This window comes from Limanda limanda, chromosome 16 (assembly GCF_963576545.1).
Source record: "Limanda limanda chromosome 16, fLimLim1.1, whole genome shotgun sequence".
NCBI classification, from domain to species: domain Eukaryota; kingdom Metazoa; phylum Chordata; class Actinopteri; order Pleuronectiformes; family Pleuronectidae; genus Limanda; species Limanda limanda.
Window position 1 is genome coordinate 10,264,349 of NC_083651.1, and position 24,679 is coordinate 10,289,027.

At 41.5% G+C, this 24,679-nt stretch overlaps 1 long non-coding RNA gene across 2 annotated transcripts in view; it reads left to right on the forward strand.

Moving 5' to 3' along the window:
* The first annotated feature begins 69 nt into the window (after positions 1-69).
* LOC133021964 (uncharacterized) overlaps positions 70-24,679 on the forward strand; it is a 94,185-nt gene continuing 69,575 nt past the window's right edge. Inside the window, exons 1-3 of one of the 2 annotated variants that reach the window (XR_009682992.1) lie at positions 70-237; positions 1,752-1,895; positions 7,231-7,530. This is a non-coding gene — a long non-coding RNA (uncharacterized LOC133021964). Of the gene's footprint in view, positions 238-1,751; positions 1,896-7,230; positions 7,531-24,679 lie in introns of those variants that run through there. The other variant, XR_009682993.1, reaches the window with a different exon arrangement.

Consider the following 24,679-nt stretch of genomic DNA (forward strand, 5'->3'; position numbering starts at 1 on the left):
GAGATTTCCCGCGGGGGTGAGAGTTCATGACACCGGGAGCAGCAGCGCTTCCCCTCCCGGAGAAGAGCTTCCTTCAGCGGATACCTGTCACCGTCAAACTCCGCTGCTTTTACCCACTGTGGTGTATACATTTATTTACCTAATCTATAATATAATGTACTACACTTTCCGTGAGTACACATCCTAGTAGAAGTAGTGAAAGAAGTATTCCGAGCGTTTAGATGCCACTCCTAGCAAGTAAGTATTATCAACTAAGTATTCTGTTGAACAAAGTACTTTCTTACACAAATACCCCAATCATGTTCAATTACTATTACCTTCTTCTATTGTATTGTTGATTTAACATGTCATTTGTAAATTAACTAATTAACTTAGTATGCTGTTAAAAGCTCATATGTATCATTATTAATACATGTACATAATGCATTTGTAAATTATTACCATCAAATAAGTAAAGTTAAGTTAAAAGTGAAAGCATTTCCTCTAAAATTATATGAAGTTGAATGGAAAAAGTACTTAGGTACCCAATTACTCTATATTTCACCTATTCTTGTCCCAATAACTTTCATTTCCTCATGAGAAACCGGTGTAAAATGTAGAGCTGAAACTATTACTTCTATATTACTACTTAGAGAAATTACCCCCTGTGGTGTATTTACTATTGCCTCAGTGTATTTTACTTGTGAGAAGCCTATGTTGCTTGGTGGAGCTAATCATCACCAATTAACATACTGTAGAAAGCTTTTACATGTTGAATGTCAAATCAAAGTATATAAATGACTAAATGTGACCCACAAATAAGTGTAGCAGATTTAAAAGTACAATTTTACTCTCTGAATAATAAAGACATTAAATGTTGAGAAAAAACAACTGTGAATTACCTCATAATTGTACTGTAGTACTCTATGTGTACTTAGTTACATTCCACATCTGCATATGCCAAGTTACAGGACACACTGTAGAGCTGCAATGCTTCTACAATCAAGCAATCTATAAACACAAGATAATCCTTTTATTAATTGATTGGTAGTAATTGAAATGTATTGACTGGTAAAAAGCGTATAATAAAAAATTCAATAGAATAAAATAGAACTGTAAAGAAAAAGTTTGACACAAAATAACAGCTGTGCAAAAAAATATAGGAAAGCTGTACAACCACCTGTGATGTGCTTGTGGCAGCATATTCATGTATTTTTTCCCAGTGTATACAAGATACACATTGATAATGCAAAAAATCTGCAGATTTGCTGGTTCTAGCTGCTCAAATGTGAGGATGAAGTGCATTTATTTCTCTGATATTATAATAAACAGAATCAGTTTGAGGTTTGGACACATAGAATGAAGACTATTACATTGGCCTGTTGGAAATTATAATTGTAATTATAATTAATCTGAAGTTCATTAATGAAAATAATAATTTAGCTGGAGTCCTAATAAAATATATAATGTGATTGTTGAGGCTGATGCATACTTGTTTTACACTATTATATTTATACACAGTTTTCCCCATATATGATTACATGTTACATTACATCTGACTACCATCCTCATTGTTTTTAGTTAATTCATGATTGACTTTCCTCATGCAATGCACAATCCAGAGTCAAGCTGGTCATCTCTGCAATACTCATTTCCAGGAAACCAGTCCCGCGTGTTCAATTTAGCCTCTTATGAACTTGATCCTGACTGTCTTTGCATGAACAACAATGATACATCTGTGCCTGATTCCACTCTCCTTTCTCTCCACATAGCAGCGCTCTTAAAAGCAGCTGGGCTGAGCACCTGGTATGTATGGAGTTGGACATATTTATTGATTACTGTAGGGAGGAGTGGTCGGAGACGTCGAGGCTCCCTCGCTGCATCCCCAGCATAGAAAGCAAGCAACTCAAGGAAAGGTCAGTCTAAATAATTGGCACCATATTTAACACTCGGAGCAAAAACGAGGTGGATTGTTTTCATCAGGAAGGGACTTTCTAGCTCTGCATTTTATACCAGACCCAAACAGACCACCAAAATATAAATTTAATGCATATTTAGGAGACGAGGAAACACATTTTAGCTGCACCTGAGTGGTAAACATGTAGCATGAAAACTGCTGAAACAGATTCCATGTTCACAGGGTCCAATGTGAATGGTATACTAACAAATCTACTTGGAATTATGTTCACTTGAAGACACATTACTATGACAAATAACTATATGTTTTCTGTGAATACATTGCAGCAGGATAATTATTAATTTCTACCAACTTTTTTTGTGTTTGGCAATAATGCATTATAGTAGTTCTGAAAATATTTAGCTAAATTTTCTTTCAGTATTGTACGTTTTTTGTGTCACATGTTATCTAATTATTTCTTGTATTATTTCTACTTTTTATTTTTCATCAGCATAACTAATGAGATGTTACATGGTGGATGGTGTTTTTGAAGATAGTTCTGTAGCGAACAAAGAAAATTCTTCATGAAGACATCGCACAGTTGTAGACTGATTCCAAATTATTTACCTGACCACTTCATTGAAATGTTTCTTTGTGTTTTCAGCATGAAGGACATTAGGGACACCTATCGCTCCAAATTGCTGTCTCGTTAATAACCGCACCTCAAAGTGCCTGTAGCCTTGCTGTAAAGAGTAAATTAATGGCGGTTGCACGGTGGTGAACATTATTGACTGTGTTCTCCTGAGCTCTCCTGATTGCTTCCCTTGATAACGCCAGCAAGTCAGATCTGAAACATTCAAAGTTGTCTAAGGCGCAGATTGTAATGAGAAACCATTTTGCTCTTTACAACAGCCAACGTAAAAAAGTGAAGGTCCTGAAACTTGAATCTTTGCAACTTTTCAAAGTGTAATTACAGTGTACAAATAGGATTTTACCCAAAGCAATGTGCATGTTGTTTTCTCACGCCTTGAAGGACATTTCAAAGGTTTGGCCGAGGCTGAAACCACAGGGGGACAGCTGGTTAGCGTAGGAAAGTGTTAGTGAGGAGTTCATGTGTGCAGCTCTCCCTTACTGCTGTCAGCAATGTTATATGGGTGCTCTGTGAAGTGGGCGATAAGCAATCTGCTCTAATAAGGAGAGTGAATAAAGTTGAAAGTGTTGTGTTGTATCTGTGCGCTATAGAGAGTTATTTGGATGCCATGTTCTATGCGCATAGTAAATAAGGCAATAGGCCATGGTTATTTTCAGGCTGAAGTTGGTTTCATATTGTGGAAGTGTAGGTAACTTTATAAACTTTGTTTCTTATTCAATTTGACTTCCACATCAACATGTCAAATTTTTACATTCAAACCAACTTTCATATGTATCTTGTTGTCATCTCTGATTTCTATGCAAGGATTTATATTTTCATGTGAACCTGGGGATTCTGCTGTTGCTAAACTAAAACCTAGACTGAGCTATAATTTAGCTTTTCATATAAAAGGTACTTTTATAATCCAAACTTCTGTTTAGATTTGACACAATGATGATAACAGTGATTGAGCTCACTGTGTCACAGACAAGACACACCACCACCCTGTCTTTTCAGAACATTCTACAATTACTCTCATGGTCTTTGCAGGTTTCCACAAACTCTGTAAAATACTGGGAGTTTTAGTCAAAATAAAATACTTACAATGAGGATTGAAAATCATTAGTGGGGTTTGAAAGTAACATGAATTTAATGTTAGTCTTTGCATAATGGCTATTCTATAAAGACCTTAGGGGGTGAGTATGTTTTTCCCCCTTTTGGTGTTGATTTATACTTTACATTGAAAGACAGAGAGAAACTAATAACTAAAATACATATTTCTAATTAGTTTCAGGTGCATTTATACCACTGCAATTTATCTGTATGTTAACTCTTAAAGCAACACACCCCATTAAAATACTTAAAAATAACATTTTACCAGAAAGTTATATTGACTCGCTCATTTACTACTATCAATACAACATTACAATTTTTAATTAAAACTTATTGTATTTATGTTATATATCTAGCCCTATTAGTATATTAATATCGTACATAATAATACTTGTTGTAATTGTCCACATACAAAACACCACTTGTTTTGTTTGTTTCTAAACGACAAAGACAGAAACTTAGTAGAAAAAGAAAAATAGAATGTATTTGACATTTTAGGGACATTTTCCCAATTGTCAACTGCAAAGTTACTATACATTATTATCTATCAGGGTATTCACATTCCCCGATACAAAATAAATAAAAAGAAAATCTGTTATCTATATAAACTTTACACCTTTCCATGTCTGTGAAAGATTATTTTGAGGCTGTCTTTGCTTTGTTGTTGAGCTCAGAACAACATAACACTGGAAAAGAAAAATTATAACATCCTGTTAGCTGTTACAGGCTGCATTAAACTCTCGGATATCACTTGCATGTTATACACCTGAGGTACCAGAGCCGGAGATGTGGCCCTGAGATATGGCTTCAAATTTCTTTCCCATTGCCTAACTCAGCATCAGTGCACACCGCTTCTACCAAAGTGAACAGAAAGAAGAGATTTGTCGATATTTCTCCTCTTTGTCTGATTTCCAATAATAGCCAGACATTGTGGAAGTAGCTGCGAACATAAAGCAGCGATTTTACAAGAATTTTGCTGGTCTTGCGATATTTTTGACCAGAAATTCCTTTGATCTTGGTCTTAAACATCCTCCGTTTGATATGGCTTTCAAATGAACTGTGGTATGAACCTCACTCTCCGCCTCCCGAAATGGCATCGGGTAGTGACGAGCCTTCTCACAGCTCTTTCATGGCTACGTTGTAAACAAGCTACACTGTTTTCATTCCTTGAGAAAATCACAGACAGAGAATCAAACTGTCTTCAGTCAACATTTAGATTCTTAATACGCTGTGCGAAATGGTGCCGCAGAGGAGGAGACTTTTTTCATTAGACACTTCACTGAGGCTCTGAAGTTTGCTCCTTCCATCTGAGATGACTTTAAAGGAGAAACAATGCCTCTGCCTATTGGGGTCTTTGGAGATTTTCTCTCTCATCACATATTAATGAAAGAGGTGGCATATATGGAGTTGGAGAGCTCAGGCAGGAAAAACCTGGTGGTGAGAGAGAACGCCTTCATGTTCACAGATATATGACAGACTCATATATTGTGTATAAGTGACACGGTATATAATGTTTCTGAAGAAATCTTAACCTTATCAATGATGCGCTTTACAAAACCAGCACATTTTCCTCACTTTAGGCAGTACACAGGAAGGAAGAATGTGTAAGAGCTGCCTGCAGAGGGCACACTTCACCTGGGATGCTTCAGGGCTACACCTTTCCCACTTCCTCTCCCTGCACACACAGGCACATAAGCAATATTCACCTGAGGATAATCATCTTATATCACACACACGTACAGTTATTCAGATGCTTGCTCTGTGCATCAATTCCCCACGTTTGCCTCCATTTCTGCTTTAATGAGACAGGCCCATCAAGAGTGAGCGCAAGCTTTTTGATATCCTCATAAGGATCACGGTGCACAGAAACATTAATGCTCATAATTCATGGGTGAATCAAGAGAGATTTTTGTCGGAACAGAGGATGACACCAATTACCAGTTGTTTATTGTTTGCTATTGTTGTTTTTACTGCAGTCTAATCATATTTGGAGGTCGGCCACAGCGCTACATCAGCTCCAAGTGGAAAAGCTCTTTTGAAGCCTTTCATTTCGTTGTGCCATATTAGCTGCACTGAGCAGCCCTCAGACATCTCGATAACTGCGCTTTCAAGATAAAAAGAAACAAGCATTACATCACTTTGTAAATAACTTTGTGAGTTAAGGAAATTGCACGTAAATTGCCCCCCTAAAAAAACCTACTATCCCATCAAGAAAAGTGCGTTTCATGTATTAATTTGCCTCAAGATAATCATCGTTTACATAATGACTTGAACATGGGAACAAGGTTTTGTGTTGGATTCTGGGCAAATGTTTTCGGCTGTTAATGTTTGGCCAGACAACGCTCCCCCTTTTTTTTCTCCTGCCCCTCCTATGGAATAGCAGATTTGTGGCATGAAAGCAAGAAAATCATGGAAATCAGTGAGGCCTTCATTATACCAAGGTCATTACGGCTGACTTTTATCCTCCTCTGTACGTATAGGAGGTAAGGGAATCCTATTCTCCATCACCCAAGGCCTCACCTTTGAACACACACACACACACACACACACACACACACACACACACACACACACACACACACACACACACACACACACACACACACACACACACTCACAAGCTTACACCAGGACCAACGTAGCTCATACGCACACACACAGGCTCACACACACCGAACACACATAAACACACATCGGTCTCTCTTTCATTTGGCTTCCTTGAATTTCATCATTCATTTTTACATCACATTAGTGTGGTGTGTTAGTGGTTGCCGTGTCTGCATGTAGAGGATGGCTTTTACTTCAGGAAAAGACTGAATAATGTACGGGTAAAAGCAGGGAAAGGCTCGAAGGGAGTCGGCATCAGCACGGATGATTGCCTCCTTAAACCACATATATGAAACAGAGAACATGAAGTGAGATAAATAGATCAGGAGCTTCTTGGATTGTTTTTTTTTTTTTTTTTGCATCACCAGACTACAAGATAAACCAGAGTGTAGGGGAGTTGTTTTAGGGCAACCGACGATGACAGTTTCAGGATAAAAGCTCCTTGATTGAGATTCCATTTTTATATATGGTAAAAAGCAGGGAAATTGTTGAATATAAAAGCTTTAATTTCCTTAGTTTTGTTATTACAGCCACAACAAAACGATCTGTAGATCAAGAAGATAATGTGAACAAAATGTGAGCTGACTGAACTGCCTTGCTGTTTTGTACCGGATTCCCAAAGCTACTCTTGGAACAATGAGAAGTATTAAAAGCACATTTTTTACATCTTATTTTTCTTGTAAGAGCTTCAGCCATGCAATGTGATGGGAAACAAATCAGTCAAGGTTACCATTTAAGATCTTTGCAGAGATGGGTTAGTATAATAATACTTTAAGTTGCTGTAATTAGGCCATTACTTTCAAAGTAACCCAATCCCACCATTCGGAACAAAAGAAAAAAAACCTCTTGACATTTACAGTTAATAATTTTAATAAGCATCACATGACAGATGAGTCTTACTCAATAGTTCCTTCAAAAAAAAGAAAAGAATAACTGTGATCTTGAGGGGAAAGAAAGTGTTCTCTTAATGTGAGCCAAAGATGGTTTCTTCTGTCTGTTTCAGCGGCTGTGTCTGATTTGAAACTCTCCATTGATCTGATACCACCAAGAACTGGCCTGCATATTAAACCGACGCTGGGATACAGCTCCTCGGAGACGGGTGAATTTTGTGTGTGTGTTTCAGCGTGCACGCTCATGGCTGCAGTTCAGGTTCAGGGTATTACAAAAATAGAAAGAAATTGTATTCAGAGATATATGCAGACCACTGATAATCATAAAATATCTTTGAGAAGTCCAGTTCAGCGTCTGCCAACCTTCACTTCGGATCCTGGCATAATTTAATCTTTAGGTTGAGCTGGGAATTTCTGTCCCAAATCCTTTGTCTGGTTCACCTGACACGATTTGACTATTCTCCAAAATAAACAGACTCATTATTGTGCTTTCTTGTCCAAGACTCACAATCCGTCTCCCCTCTTTAGGTAATGATGCTTCTTTGCTTTACAGCCTGTCCAGGATGCATTAAACATATTTTCTGCTTAGCCAGAAAATGTCATTTGCTCTGCATGGGCGCAGACAACAGGCCAGGAGATAACCTGTTCCATGCACGTGTGAGCACATAAACCCACAAAATGTTCCCCTCGTCATTCGATCGAACCTTTTCACACAATGTGGAAACAATTCTCTGCTGTCGCACAGTTTTTTTAATGCCGGGGCATTTTGTATGCACTGAAAAGGATGCACACTTCTCAGATTAGGAGTGGCAGAAGTGCTCGAAAGGGAGTGTCAGAAAAGGATGAACATAAGGCACCTGATCGGACAGGATCAATGAAAAGCAATTAGATGATAAGTCTGTGGAGGCAGGCCTGCACGTGTGTGTGACTGCAAGGGGAGAGACCTTTACAGCAGCAAGGGGAATGAGAGGGTAAACTCGAAAAATGTCGTATTCCCTTTTTGTTTTAGATCTTAAACAGGATGGAATTAGTTATTCACACACGAGATGAAGCAGTCTGTGATTGTATGCATGCGTGTACAGTATTTATGTGTGTTTGTCTTCCCGTGCTTCTGTCTCCTTGTGTGATTTGCGCGTGGCTTATGTGTTTTGCCTAACATCTATTGTCATAATGATGTGTGATTATTAAGGGAGCAGGGTTTTCACAGCAGGGAAAAAAGGGGCTGAGCCGACAACAGGTCGGGCCTCCCTTTGTGTCTTCGTTTGAACACTCAGCAAATACATATTCATGTTTCCAATGTGCACACATTTGTTTATAATATTTGTTTATTTGGGTTGCATACATTAACCGAAACATTATATTTTTTGCGTTTGTGATGCAAACGGTACTACCAGGTAATAGTGGAGAAAGGTTTCCAGTAAAAAAAGAGGTGCACACAGTCTCCAGGAGCCAGTGCCTTGTTATTTCACATCCCAGGGAGAGGTTAAGCTCTTGCAGCAGGCTAGCTATTAAGCTAAACCAGGGTGCGTTGTGTTGTGTGTGGGTTGAAAAGACACAGCTCTGACCATTAGCCTTCCTCCTGTGCCTCATTCCACACATTTAAAGTGCATGAGAATTTTTTTTCCTGCCAATTTATGTGTATAATTATGACTCACAAGAACAAATTCAGGGCTTAATCTAGGCTTTGTTAGTTTATTGTGATATTTTCCTGTTCCAACTACATCATTCCTCGCTTGTGGTCCTTAAAAACCAGGTGATGATCTGAAGGCGCTTTACAGGTGACGATGAAGTTTCTGTTTCCCCCTTTTCCTGGGTTCATGAGTCTGCTCACTTTCAACACTAGATGGCTGTCTGTGCTGTGTTAGCTTTGTATCAGCTAAAGTGCAGCCTCTTCATGCTGCTCGTTCTTGGCCCTGGAAATGCAAGGCTGAGATTTTTTTTTTGTTAATAATGCTTTGAGACACTCAGGTTATGAAAACACACAGGTACACAGACATAGCACCCGACTTAATGTTTTGATGTTCGAATTTGCCAACTCTCGTCTTTTTTTGTGAAGTCATGAACAATGGGATTAAATATACTGTCAGGTGCAGCTACACACTCGCTGAGGTGAAAGTGCATTCGAGTAGATTTAAAAATAAACTCTATGCAATGTCAATTTGAATATATAGTCCACAAATCCGTTTTTTGTTCGTAGATCAGGAAAGACTTCAATTCAACTGACAGATTTCAAAACAAGTCAGAGACTATTTGTGTGGAAGAAAACACTGAACACATCGTTTATCATTATCACAGTTATTGTGTAATTATTCTGACTACAGCAACATGCCATTCCCATATTAGTATACCCACAGTATTTTATATAGTAGGCCATTTGTATGTTCATTATTTGTAGTTAATGCAACCACATAGAGCACTTGGTTCCAGTATTGACTTTGAAAATTGCCTTTCTTTTTCATCTTCAGAGGCCGTTCGTCTCTTTAGCCCTAAGCTCCCAAACCGCACAGCCGGCCAGTTCGCGGTGGCCTTTTATTATGATGTCAGCACTTTGCTTAAAGAGCATTCAATATCTCAAGAACTCTCGTCGGTGGAACATCAATAGAACGCAGCAGACACGCGGTGGATGGCTATTCTCCTAAAAGCCGGACAGTTCATTTGCCCATTGATTTATTGGTAGCTGACAGTGTAATGGGATTAAGCGGCAGTGATTATCGCGAACAAACAGGTTTTTTTTTTTTTTTCTGCATCTGAGAGTTTCAACACGGGTTGTTTAGAGGTAGGCGATCTGTAATGCATTCACACATTCATGTAGAGGAAGAAGAAGGAGAAAATGAGAAAGATTCTTAAGTGCAGGGCGTGTTGTCTAATTTCTAATTTGACCGTCCACTGAAGACAGAAGGTCCTGCGGCTAAAAAAACATGTAATATGTAAGAATAAGGAAGGAAAGCAGAAAAAAAAAATCAAATAAAGGGAGCAGTGCACTCCAGGAGAAGGCTGTTAGTCCCAGCCTGATGTTTAGGCCTATTAAAGGATGGGGATCTATAAAAAAGACAGTTTTAGTATAATCACCCACATAACTCAGGGTGTGATTACTTCAGGAGCTGGAGTTACTGGGTGGTAACGTTGCTCCGCTCACTCAGTAACGTTATTAAGCATCTTAATAGTGAGTGACAGCTGGTAACAGAAACCTTCTGTAACCTCGATCCCCCCTTTAACAATCCAGAGAGCTGAAACAACTGGAGTAGCCCTGTATAGAGCACATACCTCCGTCAAGGCCCAATAGGCTACTTACATTCAATCAAGCTGTACACAAATTCACACACTCTTAGATATGAGTCCGGTTTTTCATTAAGATCCATGAATTATTTCCGAGGGACATTTTGATCACAGTATTAAACAAAGTGATCCCTTGCTAAATCCAGATCAACATTTAGTGGCTTCTTCCCTCATTCCTTCTACCAAGTTTCATGTAAATTTGTTCAGTTGTTTTTGTGTAATCTTGCCGAGAAAAAACAAACAAACAAATCAACCAACCAACCAACAAACAAAGAAACAGACAGGGTGAAAACAGGACGTCAACAAAGTCAGATTCAGTCAACGGGTGTTTTCCTGTTTTATCTTGATATCGTCACCATGGTGCCAAACTCTAAATCCTCTAAGAGATTGATGATTCAGTGCTGAATGGCATGTTTGTGTACATGTGTGCAGTCACGCCTCCCCACCTCCATCTACCACAGCATCTCTGGCTCTGTAATTCATGCAAACCGAAATGAAAACCTTCTTAGCAATATGCAGATTTCTTTATGCAAAGCAGCATTACCTATGGTGCGCGTACGGCAGCTAATGCCTTTGATCAGCCTCTCTGACATTCTCTAACTACTGAGAAGAAAAGAACTTAAAAATTGTAAAGGCCCTTAATTGAAGTGAACATAAAAGAAGATACATGGTGTTAATTGGTATACGCTAAGAATAATCTAGGCCTTGGAGACCACTGTCCCTTACCGGCCCCCCTGCCAAAGTGTCAGGATTTACATCTTTAATTCAAGATTTCCCCACATTAATTACCTCGCAGGCAGTGAAATGCGAATCACTTCATTTTAAAGTATAATAAACATCCAAATAGTACCACCCCCCTCCTCCCCATCCATGAATATCAATTTTTGTTAGTGTGCAAAAGCCCTCCTGCTCTGTTGTGCACAAAGTACCAGGTTTATGAATGTGGTCCAAACAGAGGTTTACAATAACAGAGATTTCTTGTGAGTATAATTAACGGGAACAACATCTGACAAAAGCCCAGATTTAATCTTAGTTTTTTAGAAAAATGTGGAGGGTTAAAGCTGAAGATAGTTCTTAAATTAACACCACATTTCCAGGGTGTTATGAGCATAACACAATCTATTTACCAAATAAAGCAACTAAATACCTTAACACAGCAGTATGTGTGTGTGCGGTTGTGTGTCTGAGTGCCTGCTTCTCAGAGGAGTAAAGCAATTTGAACACTGGACACCAGTGTGACCTTTGATTATGAGAGGAAGACAGCGGTGCTCATATATCCCAGGCCTCTTCATTCCCTCTCAACATAATGGATGACATTAATGAAAGAACCATTTGAATATCCATGGCACGCACACACACATGCACACACGCATGCAATCATGTCTCAAAGACTTCAGAGGACTTAACATTGACTTACGTTTAATCATTAATTTCTTGCAGTCTTACTTTAACCTTAAATAACAAGTGCTACTTACCTAACCCTTACTTTGACTTAAATTTGAAGAATGTCTTCCTAATAGAATTTAATGAGTTACGTAGACTAGTCCTTACGTAATGTTAACACGTTACTGTCGGTAATATATAGACCACACACACACACACACACACACACACACACACACACACACACACACACACACACACACACACACACACACACACACACACACACACACACACACACACACACACACACACACACACACACACACACACACACACACACAAACATAGTTGTGTCTCCCTTTTCACTAATTAATTTCCTGGAGACTTACTTCAACCAATGACCAATCACTTACCTAGAGTTTAACCTAAACTTAAATTCCCCATGACATGAGTAATACCAAGACCACACACACACACACATACACACACACACACACACACACACACACACACACACACACACACACACACACACACACACACACACACACACATACACACACGTACATGCATGTACACACCCACATTGAAATGGTGACAGACAAATGATACTCTGATGGTAAGTGAAGCACTTTAAAGTCCCTAAATGCCTCCACCAGCAGCAGCACTTACACACACACTCTGTAACATCACAGTGGCTTCACTAATCTCCCTCTGTTGAAAACACATTTAATTCTGCACTGCCCCTGAAAACAACTGGCTAAATTGATGCTTTTATCCCGTGAGCAGGTTCATGTATGGATTTATTAACAGAAAATAGAAACATCTATTACGGCATATTGAGACCGTTTCAAGCACACCACAATGTGGTTAATATTATGCAGTGTATTAAACTACAATAAGAAATTTATGTAAACACAGTTCAAACGAGCTCTGCTCCTGTACACCTTAAAAAAAAATCCTCCTTTTTTGAAGTGGTTTTATTTTGGGGTTTTCATTGTAATTTATTGGCTCAAAGTGCACGGCACAGTGTTAAAGCTGATTTGATATGGAAACCTGCAGGGACATATTAATTAAAATAGCAATCTAATTAGCATTCCACTGTGACCTAAAAGTTGAATATTATTAGAGCTGCAACCGTCGGCTGTGATGAAAAGAGCTTACATGACAGTGAAATTGAAATTCAAAGAGCTGGAGATAATGTACACGCAGATCAAAAGAACAAACGGTGGGGAGAAAAATAACACACCAAGAAGTTTTACATTTCCTCACATGGGGGGAAACCAGGGTGTGTACACTCCTGCGCCTGCATATTGCAAACACACAAACACGCACTAGGGTATGCACAACTTGAGATTTTATTAAACTCGTTATGTGATGAAAGTCGAGTCAACATAGACTAATACTTGATGACGTCATTGATAAAACCATAAGAGAAGGAAATGCTTTGTAACAAGCGACAATCTGTTGTTATAAGCTGACACCAGATAGCTCATTCCCATTCAGTTTAATCTGCAAACACAAGTACAAACAACAACAAGGTGCAACTCAGCCACAACAATATCAATGACTCCCATTTGAGTGTGGAAGTAGATAGACTGAAATGTTGGTATAACACTTGGTGAGGAAAAATAAACTGTCATAGACCAGTACAGTCAATGTTTGCTTTGGAAACTATGAAGGTATACAGTATTCGGGGTAAAGAAACTGAGCACCTTTGACAATAGTATTTGTACCTGTAGAAAGGAATTTGTACTTCTCGAAAATAGTCACATGTGTATCAGTGTTTTTGGAGTCCAAGAGAAAATGAGAGCTGCACAGCTTCCTAGGAACTATAGCTTCACATATTATAACATAAAGCAATAAAGATCATTTTAAATTGATTAAGCTGGCAGACTAGTTTCATTCTGCTGACCAACCTGTTGCTCCAAGCAACTCCCCATCATTTTGTAACATGCTGTTGTGGTGACTGGCAGCTGGACTAGACTATCCCATTACAAAGGTTCCTCTAATGGGGTTGACAAAGTGTTAATGTTATTTTAAGTAAAGCAATGAGAGGACAGTTTGTTATAAATAATATTAAGCGCTAAAAAATAAGTTATTGAAGTATTAATTTAGTTATTTATTACAGTATTATTAGCGTTCTATAATGCAGAGGGTAAAAAAATGTCACTGAATGAATTACTGAGAGCAGTTCTTCAACACAAGGTGCTGTGTGATGTTTTTATGATAATTTTTGACTGGAGGTCTTAGGTTGCCAACCTTTTTATTCGTCACTTTGTCCCATGGTTGAAATCCAGGACCCAGTCCCCTCAGAGTCGTATTGAAGAATAGTTTTTCTACTGTCCAGCCGGAGGAAGCAGAGCAGAGGTTTACATTGCACCTGTCGTTGACACTACACCTGAGCTGACATCTTTCATCATCACAAACGAGTCACTTCTTACAGTCTCTGAGTGTCTGCTTAACCTGTATCAAGTGCCCCACCATGCCCTGATACACATTAAAATGTATACAGGTTGTGACAATCAAAACAGTCCTCGCCGGGGTCAGTGTTACTTTTAACTAACCTTGAAGGCCCCTGTGCTTCCTCTGCACCCTTTCAGGGAGTCTTTCATATTCCTTCATAGTCTTGTGCATGGACTGAGCGGCCTCCACACTTCTCCTGCAGCTCCACAAGCTGGTGTGTTAACATGTGTCCCTGCGGTGGGCCGGCGAGCCAGCCAGCCAGTGATAATTATTCATTAGTATTCATTAGTGTGAGGTGCTGGCCGGTGCGAGGCTCATGTTGAATCAGTGTTCTGACGCGGCCTCGGCCCGGCGTGGGTCAGCGAAGAGCCAGTAATTAGGCCCACCAGTCAGGAGGCATTTTCCTAAGTACAACACATGAGGTTGAGAGAGGGAAGATGCAACCGCCAGGAGAGAGGCATGCAGAGAGAGAGGGAGCGAGAGATGAGGGACGCTGTGAGAGGGTGGAGGTTTTTTCAAAAGAAAGCTAACCTTGCTCTCCCTGTTTTTCCCCCGTCTGGGTTCTGTTGAGCATCGTGACCTCTTGCCACCGCTCACCTCATCAGCGGTAGAAATCGGGGATAACCTTGGTCCTCTGCTTTGTTTCTTTGTCTGTTCCCTTTTCTCCTTTTCTGTTTTTTTTACTTTTCTTTGAAGCTTTTTGTTTAAATTGTCTTCCCCCTACCAAACCTCACCTTAATATGCACACAGTCTGTTTCCATCTTACGTGTTTTGCCTTTTTGGTTTATGTGCATATACGTGGGTCTTAGCAGGTTGCTTGGTTGATTTACAACAACAGTTATTCTCACTCGCAAACCTAATTGTGTAATGGTTAACATGACGGAGTGGTCACCTCCTAGGAATGCTGTTAGTGTTGCAGGACTAACTGAATTAATCTAATAGGAAGATAATTACGCTGGCTGAAACAAAGCCGGACCAGATTTATCAAACAGCTTTCTGCCCTGTGAGCCGATAAAGGGAGATATCTACGAGCTTGGCGAGGTTAAAGGCGTCCGGCACACCTCAAAGCTGGCTGTGCCACAGCTGTCAGTACGCATCTGACACGGACCAGGAGTGTTGACGTTGACTGACAGCAATTGAGAAAACAAGGGGTCAAGCGTTGAGCTGCTGCGAGACAGGAGAAGAGAAGGCGCGAACCCCCCCCAAATCCAAATCCCAGTGGAGGGCGGCAGAATCCAAGGAGATGATAATGATGTCAACTAGGGTTGCAAAATTCCGGGAATATTCAAAGTTGGAAACTTTCCATGGGAATTAACAGGAATTAACGGGAATATACGGGAATAAACGGGAATAAACTGGAAATGTTGTGGGTAATTTATACTAACTGTATTTACCTTGTCATATACAGACATAAATATAAACATTTTGTTTTGTTGCTGATTTGAGCCCTGAGGAAACTTTGGGCACTTGACTATATGCTTCTGCATCGTTGTTTCATTCTTAACATAGGTCTTTGCACAGTATTTGCAGATGTACACAGCCTTTCCTTCTACATTGGATGGGGTGAAATGTCTCCACACATGAGATAGTGCACGTGACATTGTTCTGTAGAATAAGATGAGAGAAAAGTTTGTAGAAAAACACTAATGCAATGCCAGAGATATAAATAGTTAGCCAAACAATTAGAATCATCTGTAAACATATTTTACAATTGATGGATAAATTAATGGAAATAGGCTAGATGAACAGATGAACAATCCTCAATCAGCATGCTAATATATTTTCCCCAGTAATATCATTGAAACTTACCTGACTAGTCCTGCACAATACAGCAGGCCTCAATAGCCCTGCTGTAGTGTGCAGGATGCTGGGAGTTATCTATGCATGTGATGGAAGAATGCACAGTGGAGGGTTGAAATTCAACGTGCAGCGTGTGATGCATTCCATACATCTTTAAAATAGAGTTTTGAATGATGTTTGTATTGATCAACGTTTAATTTGCGTAGTTTTTTTTTTTTTTTTTCAAAATTCCCAAAACTCCCGAGCTTTCGGAAAGTTTCCGGAAATTTACTGGAAACTTTCTGCCCCTTTGCAACCCCGATGTCAACACATAATGTCAGTTTACCTTGAATTAAAAACAAAGAGCAGGAGACATCGACAACCTCTCGCTCTGTACTTCTCTTTCTGTTTTCTTCTACCGTTTTATTTCTCCCTCTTCCTCTCATTCATTCCTGTACAAGCATGGGTACACATGGGAGGGAGAGACAGAGTGCCTGGCGTAGCCTTGCTGTATCCTGACATGATTCCAGATTAGACAAATTCCCCAAACTACAAGCGGATGGCATGGCACCTTCCTTTTCCCCAACACTCCCCCTCCTCCTCGCCCTCCTCCTCCCCCTCCTCCTCCTCCTCCTCTCCCTGCTACCCTCCTCTACCTCCTCTCTCCCCCTTGGTCTCCTGCATGCACATTTTTCTCCTTCAGATGTATGACACCGCCGTATAGGTGCGCTTGACAGCTCTCAGATTGGCGCTGCCGAAGAGGGAGATCCCGAAGTGAGACGGGTGAGCCGCGTAAATCTATCAGGGGTCCGTCAGGGAGGAGGAGAAAGAGGGAGGAGAAGGGGGGGGGGAGGGATGAAGAGGGTGTGCGTGGAGGAGGAAGTCAAGGGAGAGTTGGAGAAGGGGGAGAGGAGAGTGAGGGAGAGAGGCTCGGTGGGGCCCCGCTGAGCACATAAGCTTCCATGCTGAGCACAACCGTGGCTGGCTGACAGTTGTGCTCAGCCTTCACTGTAATAATGAATAAAAGGAAACTCCCTGCAGATTACACATCTTCCGTGTTTTGACATTGACCTTAATACATAATTTAACCACAAAGCCTGAAGAGTGTGTAACGAGATAAGAGAGGACCAGAGGATAGAAAAAGGATGCCCGCGTTAAAACATATACAGGCCCCCCCAAAAAAAAAGCCTCAGCAGTAATGGCTCTAATATGATCAAGCCTGAGAGGACTCTTACCACAGCTGGAAGGGGACATTATGGGGACGGGACAGGAACATGGAAGGTACCAGAGGAGGAGAATCATGGATTTGTGTGTGTGTGTGTGGCAATGAGGAAAATGCAGTGATTTTCCTGCTTGTCGAATTCCCAGTGGGACGAGAAGGTAGTATTGCTAAAACCTCAATAGAATAGTAATGTACCAGCCCCAGCGTGCGTGCTTGTGTGTGTGTGTGTGTGTTTCTGCCACCTTCCGCCTGTTAGTGTAATTCCCCCCAGTGTGGATTCGAGTAAGTGTAGACCAGTTGAGTGTGAAATCCAAAAGAGGTATTTGTCAGTGTCAGTGTCACCTCTTGGTGCGTGTGTGTGTGTGTGTGTGAGTGTTTTCCTCAGGGCGTGTGAGTGCTCTGATGTTTTGAGTGACTGTGTGCAGCCGTGTTTGCTGAGCCAGCACTCTCAGCCACAGGTTATGTCACTCTAGCTGAGGTCACCGTGTCACACACACTGTCAGGAAATGCTTTCTGTAGCTGAATTCCTCCAGGAGAAAACCTGCCAAACTCACGCGGCTCGTAGAAGATGTCCACCGCGACCATAAATAACAACACACAGTGTGGCTGGTATTTTTCTTTTATTTTTACAGCAGGGTTTGTATTCTGGTCTATTCTATGTTTTTGGTAAACTCACTTGTGCTTTCTTCACTAATGGGAAATGCGGCTGCACATGATTCATGCATTAACAATCATTACTACCCAATTAAGGGGGTGGTTACGTCACCAGTGGCCTGCTAGGTGCTGTGAAAGACAGATGCAGATATTAAATATGAATTACAGAGGCCGTATCTGCCCCCCTCCTCTCCTCATTCTCTCATCCTTTTTACTCCTTTCGTCTTTTGGCTCTACAAAGATGGGCTGTTCTGTAATTGAAGCAGCATGTCAAAGCCGTCTTCCTGGCTCTGTGTAACCCTCTGATTCGCGCTCTTCTCATTAGTGTTCTAATTACCAATGGTTGAAAAGCAAGAGCCTGAGCGAGCCCCCCGGCAAGCGTCAAGGTGAGAGTGCGGGCCCTGTGGCACTCTCAGTTGGGGGGGTTGAGGCTAACCTCCAACCCAGTAGGGGGCAGTGGAGATGTACTGAACCCAGCCTGCGTGGTGTCCACAGCTCTGCACATCAGGGCTGTTTTAAAGGCTGCCTGCTGCTTTGCATGGTAACGAGCTGTTATGAAGAGCAAAATTAAACATGAGGAATTGTTGGATCTGTCCGTCCATCCACCCACCACGTTTCCTCCATTTTTGGGACTCCACTATACGAGTCACACACCTGTCAGTATGTCCCTGGGCCTTAGCCTCGGCTTGTGTCCCTGGGCTCCTGGAGCTCTTCAGGGGATTTGCTTGGCTGCAGCCTCACTGTCCCTGAACAGCCTCCAACTTGTCCAGCTGGGTGGGACATTTAGTGCGTGTGTGTGTGTCTGTGTGTGTGTGTGCGTGTGTGTGTGTGTGTGTTCGTGTGTGTGTGTGTTTGTGCGAGCAGTTGCACCACCATGGCTCAGTAACCACACATCAACAGCTATTGCTGTGGTGGCTATATTGCTTTGGTGCTTTGCCATCAGGCGGGCGTCCAAGGGCTGTGTCAAGACCGAGAGAGTCTTGGTGTGTGTGGGTTGGACATTTAGTGTGTGTGTGTGTGTGTGTATGTGTGTATGTGTGTGCTGGGTTGGACATTTAGTGTTTGTGTGTGTGTGTGTGTGTGTGTGTGTGTGTGTGTGTGTGTGTGTGTGTGTATGTGTGTATGTGTGTGCTGGGTTGGACATTTAGTGTTTGTGTGTGTGTGTGTGTGTGTGTGTGTGTGTGTGTGTGTGTGTGTGTGTGTGTCTGTGTGTGTGTGTGTGTGTGTGTGTGTGTGTATGTGTGTGCTGGGTGATGCAGGGCGGTGCTCTACTTCTGCTGCAGTAATCTAATGAGCCTGTAAACACACTCATTTGACATCATTAATTGGAGGGAGATCAGAGATCTGAGAGGGGTGTGGGGTACAGAGTGTGTGTGTGTGTGTGTGTGTGTGTGTGTGTGTGTGTGTGTGTGTGTGTGTGTGTGTGTGTGTGTGTGTGTGTGTGTGTGTGTGTGTGTGTGTGCATGTGCGTGTGTGTGTGTGTCTATGTGTGTACGTGCGTGTCTGCGTGTGTGGTTTGAGGGTTCTCCCATCAGAGAGGGTTCTCCCAGATCAAAGATTTAGAGTGTGAAATCCTTGATTATGTGACAGAGAGACACATTAGAGGAGGTTTACTGCCAAGCTGAGCAGCAGAATGTTGGTGCCAGCTGCAGGCCTTGATTTCACCAGTGGAAAGCACTAAATCAGCGCAGGCAAAGCTGCCCTCCGTTTGGTCAATTTTAAGGACGAGTGGACAAATCAAAGTTGGAAGTCAGAGAACCTGTCTGGTCTCAGTTTATTGATTTTCAATTATTGTAGCAATTTGAAACCCCCAGAGCTCCATTTTTTGGAAGCGAGGTGACTAAAAGCGTCTGCTGGCACTTTTGAGAAAAGTTTGAGTCCGCTTTGTAACTGTCACACAGTGTGATCCATTAGCCGTAATTGTGCTGCCATACTGGTTCAGTCACATTTGTCAGCTGGATCTAAGATAGGGGGAAACAGAGATGCAGTGCTGGAGTTGCCAGCAAGTAGTCCTCTGCTCTGATTGTAACCCAGTCCAGTCCTTAATGATCTATCTGTCTACCACCCGCACAATGGCCCACACCGCTGTTCGCTTTCATTTACAGAGTGCCAGTCTCTGTACTCCCCTCATCAGCCCTTTGTTCCTGACTGTTTCATGTTTTTTGGGGGAGCTGAGTGGCAAAGCTGTGTATGGGATACTTTTGAGCGGCTGGTTGAGAGAGACAGCCCGAGCAGGAATTTTCCAGTGCAATACATTATGAAGATTTCACTTTCTGCCTTTGATTCTGCACTGACAGTTATCCTTCAGCCCTCCTTTAAAGTCCCACTTTCAATCCCTAATGGCTGTCATGTCGCTGTGCTCTCTGGACTCTTACTCAAAGTGTCATTGGCATAATGGTCGGCAGCCGTTGGCCTCTTTTGATCATCCATGCTGTGTGCGAGAGCAACTGGAGCCGAAACAGTAAGGTGTATGAGGTGTGTGTGTGTGTGTCTGCACTGCTTGCACCTCTGCTCGGCTGCCACTCCTAGGCAAAGCTCCACGACCGGAAATCTAAAATTCACTTTCAAATAGTTTTCCTCCTGTTCTTGGTGCCTAATAGCCAAGCAGTATAAAATGTGTGTGCGTCCGAGTGTGTGTGTCTGTGTATGTGTGTGTGTGTGTACTCATTAAAGGGATATAGCAGGATTCTACTGTATCAGCATCTCAGGCTCAGCTCAGTTTGGCACTCCCTCAACGGCTATGCATACTCCAACAAAGGGATGAAGGGCCGCAAGGGAGGGAGACCAGGAGAGAAAGTAAAATCTAATGTGTGTGTGTGTGTGTGCGTGTGTGTGTGTACTTGTATGACACTGAGTTGAGACCTTGGACAAAGCCAAACTGCACTCAAGTTCAAACACGGCAGCCTGCGTTCAAATGTATCAAGCTGGTCCAAGATAAATTCACACTCACCAGGCCAGAGAGAATACATCTAAGCAAGATGATCAGGGCCAGGAAACATCCGGAAGAGCTCTGATACATTCCAACAGGGACGTGCCTGTAATTGAAGCCAGTGTGCCTTCACTGAATGACATTATGTTCAAACATCCTGGGATGAAAACCAGTGTGTGGATCCAAGTATTGTCCGTCTTCCAGGGCCAGCGTCCTCTCATTTCCTGCCTGCTTCACCTGCCTGCCCCTCTGCAGCCCAGGTGTTTGCCAGGCTGCATCCAGAGCCCGGGGCGCTGAAGCTGTCGATGCCCAGAGAACCACCTCCAGGGCCGCTGCACATCAGGGTGGGTGGTCACATGAAACGAGAAAAGTTATTCCGAATATAACGTATAGATAGAGTTTGTAGGGAGAACTCTCTGGCACAGCTAATTATTCCTTGACACTTTCTCTTTCTGCCTTTTGACCCTTTGCAACATTTCTTCCAAATCCATCATTACCTATATTCGGATCAGGCTTTTCCTCACCTGCTTTCTTCCCGCATATCTTTCTTTAAATCCCAGGATAATATTGAATTATACGAATCTCATTGCCTCCTACTGTGTGAACTTTGAACTTAATTTGCTGTATGTTACATACAGTAGCAGTATGCACAAATATAGTCCTGTATTTAATATAGTGTTTCTATTGTATTTGCTCCATAGCCTTTTCTTTATTCTTGCTTAGTTTCCTCAGTGAACTTCTGCTCTTCTGTGTTAATCGATTTGTCTTTGGACTTATTTATTTAATACACTCACTCGCACACATACATGTGCCCCCCTCTCCTCCCCTTTATTTATTTACAGAGGGATCCAGATCAGAGCACTTGGCCGAGACCGTGTGTGATGTAAAGTTCTGGAGAATAAAAGATGTCTCTTCCAATAACATATTTCCTGCGTGTATCGAAAGACGTGTCAATTTCAGTTACACCTGGCGCAGCAGCTGGAAAACAGAGAGTTCTTCGCTTCTAAAAGACAATGCCATACCAGTCACTCCCCACCTGAATGACTGATACATTAAACATGCAGAAAGCAGCGGGAGGACACTAGGGAAGGAGCGTTCAAAGACAAAAACAACGCATCCCAAAACAAAAAAAATATGTTGCTCAGTACACTACAAGACAACACAACACAGGTGTCTGGTGCAGCAAACTAGCACCAACATGGAAACCTAGTCTTTCCAGGAATACAGTCAGGATTTTCATTCGACATGCCGTAATGAAGAAATGATTGCAATCAGACTGTTTCATAGCCTATTTGTTACTCAACACAGTATCCTCTGTTATTTTCCAGCTGCCTTGTGAATCTAGTTCTGTATCTCCGAAATGTCCTGGCAATGTTTGACGTTGCAAAAGTGAGCATTTCTTGGCTTTTCTATACTCTGAAAGCTGTTCCAGAGAGGCAGCTGATCACACAGGCTTTTGTAAGTGGAGCAGAGGAGCATCTCCGCCTTCTAGTTCCCTGACAGGACTGTCAGAGTACATTCGGGCCTATAGACCAGACGTGCTAAAATCCGCAGTCCTCACCATGCTCATGAAATGCTGACACAGCTGCCCTAGGCTTGGCCTGTTGTAGAAAATTAATTCAGGCAAGCCAGAGGACACCTCAGTCAGCGAGACAGACAGACAGATTGGGGTCCTGTAAGGCAGGCAGTGTGAAAAGGACTGGAGTCTCTGGTCTTTGTTCACTGCTGGACACGTTAAGACTCCATTAAGGAAGCCTGACACACAAGGCGACGGCTGTCTCTGTTCTGCCTGAGCAAGCAACTTATTAAAAGTCTGGGACTTCTGCTCTTTTTTACTCTGTCATAGAAACTCACACAGCAACATTTATTTCAAATGAAATATGCATCTGTTCTTTCCGGATTATAAGTTTATAAGCATGGTTTTTGTGTTGACTCCTTTAATTTGTATTTCCTCTATTAGTGATTTCATTGGAGTTATTTTCACATTATTCTGTGTTAAGTTGGTGCAATATTGGTGTATTGCAAACCTACAAGTTATCTTTAAAAAAACATCTGTCAGCTCGGGCAGTTTTATGTCCCAGTGAGAAACAGCAGCCAGCTGCAGGGATGCTACACGAGGCTATTTACAGAGTTGGCTCCACACGATGGAGGGATTGACCCATGTATCCAAAAACATCAACTGACAGCACGGGTTAAACTTAAAAGTACAACGTTAGCATAAAAATAACTAATGCTGCTGTTTCCCTGCTGCACCAGGGGCTGGATATATGCCAGCTGTGTTGCATGAATGCAAAAGCTCATATTGGAGATGACTGCAGTGTAAACAGGCAGAGCATTATAGATCAGCTAAAACAGCATCATGAAAAATAGACTCTGTATGCCTACACATGCCAATGTGACACAATCTCCATCCAAAACCATCAGTTGTTTCGGATCACAGATTGACAAACAAACACCGGTCAAAAATATATTTACTAATCATTGTTAGACACTGTCTTACCATTAAAATGTTGCCTACAGTTTGTATATCCATCCACAGATTTCAGAAAATCCTGTGCTGCGGTCAGATCGTTTGAGCTCTTATATCCTTCTTGGGATAATGAACATTTTCTACTCATTATTTTTGTGATAAACAGTTTCAGGCACAAAAACAACATTTCCATTTGATCTTCTCATAATCTTTGAGTCTTACGGGATGTTTTCTGCCCCCTGCCTGTGCATGCTGATGACGTCGCTAGGAAAAACCCATCTATAGACCGTGGACTGGCTGTGAGCTGATGTAGCTGATTTAAGAGGCCACAACTCTTTCAGTTACTGTGTGTGATTGAAAGAGTTGGAAGGACTGCTACTGGTGTCCCTCAAACCACTGGTGCTCATGGAAGGGAATACATGTCAACAAATTTGAGGAAAATGTGTGGTCAAAATATTTGGACTCGTGTAGCAGACACAACTAGAATCTAGAACCCATCCCTGTTATTCTAAAACCATGGTACTGCTTGTGCATGAGCAAGTGATGAGATAACATGAAGTAACATCAATGGGAAATCAACACTAACATTAGCAAAAGATAACTTAGGATTTCCAAGTGGGAGTCTTGCTAACTAGAAACAATTACATGTAAATTAACGGCTTTTTTGAATTCCAACGTTACACAACTGATACTACTATAGGAGTCTATACAAAGTTGTCCATCCAGTAGCATATCAATGAAAAGGCCTCTCCCAGTAATAATCAGGCCGTAAACATCAATCAACAGCGTCCATGCAAAGAACACTCTGAGGTTTCAATCTTAGTTTCTGTTTCCACAAATATGTCCGAAAGATTTTTTATTCATTTTTGAAGATTTTGACTGTATGACTTTAATACATGAATAACTTAAGAGAACATATTTTTAGCCTTAATAGTCACTAATTGCTTTCTTCAAATTGACTTTTGATCAATATAACTAACTGTGTGTCTTGCTTGCAGTCATTTTATCAGAAGAAAAATATGTGATTTTTTTTTCAAACCAGCTAGCGGGCTTCTTTTGCTAGACTTCCATTCAGATTGGAGTCTTAATCTTTAGTCTTTAGTTAGGCCTTGGGGAATCCTTGTTAATAGATCCTCTTGCTTAGGGCCTCTGGCTTAATCCTTGCCATTTACCACTTCCTATGCTGGTTTGCTAAATACTCTAAATTAGGTGGCTGGCGGGGCATTTGTGTCCTGACCACTCCTCTCTTTTTTTTTCTGGTAATTTTTTGGAAAGGAGGGGCGAGGCCTGACCTTGGAATGGTCACGCTGGGACCTTGGCGCTTAATCTTGAACGATTCTCCGGATATACTGCGAACTTCATAGCGAAATGATAATTAAC